Here is a 7,500-nt window from a genome sequence, read left to right on the forward strand (position 1 = left end):
GGGCGTGTGGTTAAGGCGTAGTGAGACCAGATGTATGAACTCAGGCCGGGTGCTGATGGCTCACGCCTGTAACCCCAACACTTTGGGAGGCCGAGGCCGTAGGATCCCTTAGAAGAATCCCCTAACCCCGGGGAAGTTGAGGCTGCAGTGAGCCACAATGGTGTCACTGCACTCCAGTCTGGGCGAAAGACAGAGCGAGACCCTGTCACAGACAGACAGACAGACAGACAGACAGACAGACAGGCACGCAGACAGGCAGGCAGGCAGGCAGGCAGGCAGGCAGGCGGGCAGGGAGACAACAGCTGTATTCTGTTCTTCTCGGGGTGGGAAGCAAAAAGAACAGCAGACGGCACTTCACGTTTCTGTTGTTGTTCTTGTTTTGGACGGAGTTTTCGCTCTTGTTGCCCACGCTGGAGTGCAATGGCCACCATCTCGAGGGATCCGCCTGCCCTCGGCCTCCCAAAGTGCGGGGATGACAGGCGTGAGCGTACCGCACCCGGCTCCCCCCCCCCCCCCAAATCCGCCCCCGAAACACCACCGCTTGTCTTCCGGACAGTTTTACGGCAGAGTGTTTGGCTGGCTTGCTGAAATTCATTCTACATAGAAATTTAGGATGTCAGCTTCTGGCCTCATGGACTCTGAGCTGAGGAGTCCCCTGGTCTGTCTATCACAGGACCGTACACGTAAGGAGTGGAAAAACCGCAATGTTCAAAATCAGTAATTTTGTGATCCAGAAATACGCGGATTCACCCAAAACACGGAAACTTTTACAAATTGTCTTAGTTAGTCCTGGTGTCTGTGTCAGTGATTCTTTTACGTTTGGACCTTGACCGAGAGAATTTCCAGTCGGTCTCTCGTCTCTCGTCTTCGGACAGAAGTTCCAGATGATCCGATGGCTGGGGTCTTAGGCTGTGTGCCCCCAGGGGCCCTGGTCGATTAGTTGTGGGGATCGCCTGGAAGGGCGCGGTGACCCACTGTGCTGTGGGGGCCTCCATCCTTCCCCCTCCCGCCTCCCCCTCCAGGCGATCCCAATTCATTCCGGGCTGACAGTCTCATTGGCAGACGTCGGGCATCACCTAGCGGCCACTGTTACTCTGAAAATGGAGGCCTCAACAGAGGAAGGAAGCTCAGGCCGCCTGCGCACAGCCTGGGGCAACTGTGTCTTCTCCACCGCCCCCGCCCCCACCTCCAAGCTCCCCCCTTCCTTGTTGCCTAGGAAATCGCCACTTTGACGACTGGGCCTGAGTGACCTTTGATCAGGCAGCATCAATCAATCAATCAATCAATGTAAATACAATACAATACGATACAATACAATTGTACGGGCGCGGTGGCTCACGCCTGTCATCCCAGCACTTTGGGAGGCCGAGGCTGGCAGATCACCTGAGGTCGGCAGTTCGAGACCAGACTGACCCACATGGAGAAACCCCGTCTCTACTGAAAATACAAAATTAGCCGGGCGTGGTGGCACATGCCTGTAATCCCAGCTACTCGGGAAGGGAAACGGAGGCAGGAGAATTGCTTGAACCTGGGAGGCGGAGGTCGCAGTGAGGCGAGATGGCGCCATTGCGCTCCAGTCTGAGCAACAAGAGCGAAAGTGCGTCTCCAAAAAAAAAAAAAAAAAAAAAAAAAAAACCAAGAAAACAAACCAAAAAGCAAGCAAGCAAGCAAGCAAGCAAGCAAACAAACAAACAAAAAACACCATTCTCTGTGAAGCTGCTTTGTCGTGTGTGTATTCGTCTCGCAGAGTTAAACCTTTCTTTTTACTCAGCAGGTTGGAAGGGTTTTTTTGTTGAATCTGTCTGTGTACATTTCGGAGACCCTTGTGTCGTATGGTGAAAAAATCTTATGTTTTCAGATAAAAACGAGAGAGAAGGTCTTCATGAAACAGCTTTGTGACGTGTGGATTCATCATACCGAGTTAAAACTGCCTTTGGATTCAGCAGTTTGGAAGCAGAATGGACATTTGGGAGCCCACTGGGGCCTGTTGTGAAAAACCGAGTATCCCCACCAGAGAAATAGAAAGAAGCTCTCTATGATACCGCTTTGTGATGTGTGGATTCATGGCACCGAATTACAACTAATTTTTGATTGAGGAGGTTTGAAGCACTCTTTCTGTAGAATCCGCGAGTATACCTTTGGGAGCCCACTGAGGCCTAGTGTGAAAAACCGAATATCCCCAAATAAAAACTAGAAAGAAGCTGTCTCTGAAACTGCTTTGTCGTGTGTGGATTCATCTCACAGAGTGAAACCTTTCTTTTGATATACCAGGTTGGAAGCGGCCCTTTTGTAGAATCTGCAAAAGGACATTTGGGAGCTATTCGAGGCCTAGGGTGAAAACCAGGAAACTGTAGATAAAAACTAACAAGAAGCTATCTGTAAAACTGCTTTTTAGCGATGTGTAGATTCCTCTTACTGAGTTAAACCTTTCTGTTGATTCAGCAGATTGGAAGCATTTTGTTGTTGTTGTTGTTGTTGTTGTTGTTGTTGTTGTTGTTGTAGTAGTAGTATTTTTTTCTTAATGTTTTTATTTTTTTTAAGACAGACTCTCACTCTGTCCCCCAGGCTGGAGTGCAGTGACACCATCTCGGCTCACTGCAACCTCTGCCTTCCAGTTGAAGGGATTCTCCTGCCTCAGCCTCCCAAGTAGTTGGGATCACAGGCACCCGCTACCAAGCCCGGCAAATTTTTTGTGTTCTTGGTAGAGATGGGGTTTCACCGTTTTGGCCAGGCTGGTCTCGAACTCCTGACCTCAGGTGATCCACCCGCCTCTGCCTCCCAAAATGCTGGGATGACAGGCGTGAGCCGCTGCACGCGGCCGATTGGAAGCAGTTCTTTGCAGAATCTTCGAAGGGACATTTGGGAGCCCTTTGTGGCTCCTGGTGAAAGTGAACATCCCCAGAGGAAAAGGAGAAAAACTGCTGCTGGTGAAACTGCTTTTTGACGTGTGGATTCACCTCGAACGGATAATTCTTTTGAACCAGGAGGTTGGAAACACGCTTTCCGTAGAATCTGTGAGGGGACATTTGGAAACCCATTGAGGCCTACGTTGGAAAGCAGACTATCCACAGATTAAAACCAGAGAGAGGCTATCTGTCACATTGATTTGTGATGCGTAGATTGATCTCTTAGCGATACACCATTCTTTGGATTCATCAGGTTAGAAACACTTTTTTTGGGCAGTCTCTCTGAATGGATTTTTGGGAGTCCCTTTAGGCCTATGGTGAATCACCTAATATTCCCAGATGAAAATTAGAAAGAATGTATTTGAGAAACTGCTTTGCGATGTGTGGACTCATCCTAAAGGGTTACACCTTTGTTTTGATTAGGCAGGTTGGAGACACTCTCTTTGTAGAGATTCGAAAGGGACATCTGGGAGCCCTTGAGGCCTACGTTGAAAAACTGAATATCCCCAGACAAAGACCAGAGAGAATATGTCATTGAAACGGCTTCGTGATGTCTGGGAGCTCTCTCTCTCTCTCTCTCTCTCTCTCTCTCTCCCCCCCCCCCCGCTTGTCTCTCTCCCTGTGTCTGTCTTCTGTCTTACTCTCTTTCTCTGCCTGTCCTTCTGTCTGTTGGTCTCTCTCTCTCTCTCTCTCTCTCTCTCTCTCTCTCTCCCCCCCCGTCTGTTTCTCTCTCTCTCTCTCTGTCTGTCTGTCTGTCTCTCTCTCTCTCTCTCTGTTTCTCACTGTCTCTCTCTGTCCGTCTCAAAAAAAAAGAAAAGGATAGATACATGCATGCATGCATACATACATACATACATACATACATACATACATGCATACGTGCATACGTACAATTAAAAATTAGAAATAAAATAAAAGGAATAACTAGGCCCGGCGCGGTGGCTCAAGCCTGTCATCCCAGCACTTTGGGACGCCGAGGGTGGTGGATCGCTGGATCACGAGGTGGTCAGACGAGCAGGGCCAGTATGGTGAAACCCCGTCCGTCTCTAGTCAAAATACCAAAAATTAGCCGGGCATGGTCGTGCGCCTCTGTAATCTCAGCTACTCGGGAGGCCGAGCTGAGGCAGGAGAATCACTTGAACCTGGGAGGCGGAGGTTGCAGTGAGCCGAGATCGCGCCACTGTACACCAGCCTGGGCGAGAGAGGGAGACAACCTCTCAAGCAATTAAAAATAAAAGTAAAAATGAAAGTAAAATTAAAAATTAAAAAAAAAAAAAGAAAAGGAAAATGAAATAATTAAAAAGTGAGTTTCCGGGAAGAGAGGGAAGAAAAAGAGAAAAGAAAAAAGAAAACAGTCCCACAGTGACATAAACACATGCCTCTCGCCTTTCGAGGCGTCAGTGATGCTACGAATGATGCGCAATTTTTTTTTTTAACTTCCTTTTATTTTATTATCATTTATTGTTTGACACGAGCCTCGGAGGCCCTCCCTCCCTCCGTCCCACTCCCTCCCTCCGTCCCACTCCCTCGTTGCCCACACAACTTCAGGAGACAGACCCTGGCTGGGCCAGATTGTTCTTCTCTTTGAGCAGTTGTTTCCCTGTCTTTCTTCGTGTCTTTAACCCGTGTGGACTCTTCTGCTCGGATTTCACAGATGGCAGCTCCACTTCAGGCCTTGTTGTTAGTGGGGGCTTTCCTGATTCTCCCCACATGTAGTGAAAGCAGGTAGATTCGCCTCGCCTCGCCTCGCCTCGCCTCGCGCCTCTCTCTCTCTCTCTCTCTCTCTCTCTCTCTCTCTCTCTGCTGCTTTCTTGCTTTTTCTTTCTGTCTCTTTCTCTCTTTCTGTCGTGCTTTCTTGCTGTCTTGTTTTCTTGCTTTCTTGCTTTGTCTTTCTTCCTGTCTTTCCTCTTTCTTTTTTTTTCTTTCTTCTCTCGTCTTTCTTTCTCGCTGTCTTTCTCCCTCTCTCTCTCTCTTTCTTCTTTCTTTCTTTCTGTCTTTCTTTCTCTCTCTCTTTCTTTCTTTCTTCCTTTCTTTCTTTCTTTCTTTCTTTCTTTCTCTCTCTCTCTCTCTCTCTCTCTTTCTTTCTTTCTTTCTTTCTTTCTTTCTTTCTTTCTTTCTTTCTTTCTTTCTTTCTTTCATTTTTTTTCTCTCTCTCTCCCCCAGCCTCTGAAAGTGCTGGGATCACAGGCGTCAGCCACCGCGCCTGGCCTATTTGCTTATGTTATGTTATCTTATTTTTTGTTTATTCATTTTTATCTGTTCATTCATGTGTATGCATATAAATTTTTTTCTATTTTAATGTAGTTTTATATGTTATACCTATATACAAATGGAAATACTTATATTAATATTTGTCTTCTCTTTTCTTCTCTTTTCTTTCTTTCTCTCCTTTAGGTTTTCCTTCCTTTCTTTCTTTCTCTGTTTCCTTCTTTATGTTTGCCTGCCTGCCTGCCTGCCTGCCTTTCCTCCCTCCCTCCCTCCCTCCCTCCCTCCCTCCCTCCCTCCTTCTCTGTCTGGATTCAGGAAGAGCCTACGCATTCTGTGTCTCCCTGTGTCCTCAACGACCCGCGACCGAGTCCTTGCTTGTTGTTTCTCCCACCGAGATGCCTCTCCGAACATCCACACGCCGTGGGTTGTCTTCTGACTGTGTCGCGGTCCATGCAGAGACAGGGTTTGGGGACCGTTTCTGTGGGGTTGGGGTACAGGGGCTGCGTTTTCGGCCTCGGGATAGCGTCTCTCGACTCACGGTTTCGGTTTTGCGGTCCGCGGGCCGGCCTGCCATCCGGATCTGTCTTGGTGACGTTCGCGACGGTTGTCGGACTCCATCTGGCGGCCGCTTTTATATCGTTCCCTTGGCTTCCGGAGCTGCGGTGGCAGCTGCCGAGGGAGGGGACCGTCCCCGCTGTGAGCTAGGCAGAGCTCCGGAAAGACCGCGGTCGTCAGCCGGGCTGTCCCGGTCGCGCCAGAGCTCTGGCGCGTCACTTGTGAGTCAGAGCTCAGGCGTGCAGGCTTATGTGGGGAGAGGTTGTCGCTGCGCTTTCGGGCCAGAGCCGGGTGTGGGGCTGCCGGGGTTGGTCGACCAGCACGCCGCGGCTCCCGAGGCCTGACCCGCGACCCGCGGGGACCCACCGGGCTTGGGGTGGGAGGCTGGGGACACCCTTCCCGGCCCGGTCGCGGGCCCGCGCGCATCCTGGCCGTCTGAGGCAGCGGCCGAATTTTTTCTGCAAGTCCCCGTGGGGAGCCGGGGACCGTCCTGCCTCGTCCCCCGGGTGCCGGGGAGCGGTCCCTCTGCCGTGACCTGTTGTTTGCAAGTCCCCGTGGGGAGTCGGAGAGCGCTCCCTGAGCGCGCGTGCGGCCCGAGAGGTCACACCTGGCCGGCCTTCGGTCCCTCGTGTGTCCCGGTCGTACGAGGGGACGGCCGGAAACGCTTCCGAGTCTCGCTCTGGAGACTCGGGCCGGCCCCTGCGTGGCACGGGTGGCCGGGAGGACGTCCCTGGCCCGGCGCTGCTCCGGCGTGTGTCCTGGGGTCGACCAGAGGGCCCTGGGTGCTCCGTGTCTGGCTGCGATGGTGGCGATTTTGGGGACAGATGCCCGTGTCGCGGGTTCCCTGGGCCGGCGGCGTGGTCGGTGACTCGACCTCCTGTCTCCTGGGGAGGTATATGTTTCACTCCGAGCCGGCATTTTGGGCCACCGGGTTATTGCTGACACGCTGTCCTCTGGCGACCTGTCGCTGGAGAGGTTGGGTCTCTTGGATGCGTCGCGGGTCTTCGGCCTCCCGGTGACCCGGCTAGCCGGCCCTGCTCGTGCTTGAGCCGCCTGCTGGGGCCCGTGTGCCCGGTCTCTCATGCATCCGAGCGTCCCAGCTCCCGGTGCCGCCTTGGGTCCGGGTCTCTGACCCACCTGGGGGCGGCGGGGAAGGTGGCGCGGGCTTACCCTGCCACCGTGCGCTCCCCGCTGCGGGCACCTGGGGCGGCCGAGACAACCCCACTCCCGCTGGCTCCGTGCCGTGCGTGTCAGGCATTCCTCGTCTCTGCCGGGTTGTCTGCCGCCCCTGTCCTGGAGCTGGGGATGGCCAGGCTGATCTGCTCGCTGGCCTCTGGGGAGGCTGTGGCTGGCTGGCCGACCCTGCTCCGGGGATGCTTTCCCTGATCGATGTGGTGATGTCACGCTCTCCCGGGCCGGGACCGAGCCGCGACGGGCGAGGGGCGGGCATTCGTGGTGAATGAGACCCGTTCTTCTCGTCCCGCCCGCGGGGTTTCCCCCGTCTCCCATCCCCGCCTGCGGGCGGTGCGTTGGGAGGCACTGGGGTGCGGAACCCGGCCCGACCTCGCTGTCCCGACCCCGCCGTCTGCCTCGTGGCGTCCGGCGTGGGTCAGCGGGGGTCCTCTGACGCAGCAGGCACTCCTCGCTTTCGCCTCTTGTGGTCGTCGCCTCGTGGGCCGCCCCCCTCCGCGGCGGTGGGGGTGCTGTCCCGCTGGCCCGCCGTGCTGCCCTCTCGGGTATTGCACGAGCGCTGGCTCCGCCTGGGCCTTTGCGGTGCTCCTGGAGCGCCCCGGGCTGTCTCTCAGGTGCCCGAGGCCGAGCGGTGGTGTGT

This window comes from Macaca mulatta, chromosome 10 (assembly GCF_049350105.2).
Source record: "Macaca mulatta isolate MMU2019108-1 chromosome 10, T2T-MMU8v2.0, whole genome shotgun sequence".
NCBI classification, from domain to species: Eukaryota; Metazoa; Chordata; class Mammalia; order Primates; family Cercopithecidae; genus Macaca; species Macaca mulatta.